We start from the raw sequence: 2,442 nt of genomic DNA, 5'->3' as shown, positions 1-2,442 counted from the left end.
TGGCTTATTGCTAACTAGCTATTACATTGAAATTGACCCATTTCTATTAATCTATATATTGCCACGTAGCCATGGCTTTACCTCTTCTCTGGCATTTTGCTTCTTGGGCAGCTGACTTCTGTCTCTCCAAATTCCACCCTTCTTTTTTCCTGTATTCAGTTTGACTTTCCTGCCTAGCTACATTCTACCTTGCTATAGACCAAAGCAGCTTTTATTATCAATCAATGAGAGCAACATACATTCACAGGTACAGAAGAATTATCCTTCAGCATAAACAAACGTAACACATCTTCCACTAATATTCCACAACTCAGCCCCCAGCACATGAGCCTGTGAGGAACAGCTCAAATGGAAGCTGCCATGGTATGGGATACCAGGATAATTGATCATATAGATCAAGAGTTATCATGTTCCAGCAGCACAATTAGGGACACAGAGAGAAGGCCATCTGAGGTAAAAAAGACAGACTCTAGAAGCCAATGACAGTAATAAGGATGACAGAGTTTGGGGGTAAACTGGAAGGCAGCCTGGGGCAGAAGAAAGAATGGGGAAAAAAGAAAGAGAAATAGGAGAAACTAGCTCTCAGAGTTAAATAGTTTTAGCCTCTGATTTCCTTTTTCTTCTTAGTACTGGTATATTTACCAGAAAGTCTAGGAGATACTTTTCATTACACGCCTTCATTTTTGGGAAGGCTTTTCTCAATATTCCTCTGTAGTCCTGCATTGTATGTTCTAAGTATAGCTGCCAGCTATTGATTGAGTATGATATGTAGTTAACTTTATTTCTTAGCTTAGTATTACAACACACACATATACACATACACACACACACATACACACACTCACGCATGCATGCATGCATGCATGTACCACAATTAAACAAGTTCTTCCCTTGCCCCACTCCAAACTGAAACTATAATTATTAAACGAAGAGTCAGGAAATGCAGGCACACCATCAGCTTCTATGTAGCAATGAGGTCTTGTGTTTACTTCTGCTTTGGCATCTACCAGGTGAGTCAGCTGCTCACTTTGCCCTGCAGCTGCCAAGGCAGATGTTCTCCAGGGAACATTATGCACACCTGAAACAAACCCACGGCTAAATATATTGGTGTTTTCTGCAGAAACTTGATTGGTATAAGAGCTTCCTTTAAAAAGTTCTATTCTGGTGACATTTGGCGGGATTTCTGTCAACAAAAATTCCATCAATCAACACCTTGTAGTGTCTGGCACATAGCAAATATTCACTATTTGCTTTCAAAAATCTGAAGAAAATCTAATGAAGATGAATCTATCTAATTATATAACTGTCAATAAAATAAAGTCAATCATTCCAGGCACACAGTAAGGACTATGTAACCATCAGCTATTGTATTACTATCATTGTCTAGAGTTACTGGTGCTTCTCATTCGTGTTCATGAATCCAGAACAGCCTTTCTTAGACTCCATTCCTCTAGTCCTCTTTCTTAAGTCTTATCACAACTTTCAAAGAAATTTAAGCTGTCTCTGTTTTCTCTTCTCTCCCCTCCTCCCTAAACACATGCACTCATAACCACACAGGGCATGAACCATCATGCATTGCCGATGGGAGTGGGCACACCCTACAAAGGAAAATTCAAATTACACACATTCAAACTTTCCAATCTGACGGATCCTGCTAGAGACGTTACCCTAAAGATCAACTCACACTCACATGACCTGCAGTATGTACAAGGTTATTCCTCCATTCCCTGCTGTTAAAATGGCAAAAGGGAAGTGTCAAAGAGTATACATGAGTAGGGAACTCACTAAACATGCCACAACATAGGATCAAATTTGATACAGCAAAGAATCTTGTTAACATCTCCCTGTTTTCATATGAGACGATCCCCCCCAAATGTCTTTCTAAGTTGAAAAACTAGGTACCAAAGGATGATGTACAATGAATCCTAAATTTTACATAAAAGAATGGGGTTAAAGGTATTTTCTGTTTTGGGTGTGATTTTTGTTGTTTTGGTTTATTGGTGGTTTCTTTTCTTTTTATTTCTTTTTTTTTTTTTTGCTTACTTGCTTGCATACTTTGTTTTATTTGGGGGGGCATAACAAGCATGAGAGGGAATATATGGAGGCCAAGACGTGAATAAATCGGGGTGTATGATGTGAAACTCCTGAAAACTCAATAAAGAAGTTAAAAACGTAGGAAACTTATGCCCAAGAGAAAAAAAATGTAGTTGGTCCTCCCTACCAATGAATTCAGTCAGCTAAAGAGAAAAATACTTGAAAACAATTATGTTTATACTGTATATGTGAACACTCTTCTTACAATTATTCCCCAAATAATCTGGAAGAACAACACAATGTTTCATGTGTATGTGATCCAGAGTCTCTTTACAATGTAGGTGGGAATTTATATAGAACATGGCTTTTGGGTCCGTAGTGGGTCCTGGAACTATCCAAGTTCTTAGG

The sequence above is a fragment of the Mesocricetus auratus genome, unplaced genomic scaffold, assembly GCF_017639785.1.
Source record: "Mesocricetus auratus isolate SY011 unplaced genomic scaffold, BCM_Maur_2.0 Super-Scaffold_100010, whole genome shotgun sequence".
NCBI lineage: Eukaryota > Metazoa > Chordata > Mammalia > Rodentia > Cricetidae > Mesocricetus > Mesocricetus auratus.
This window is presented reverse-complemented; position numbering follows the sequence as displayed.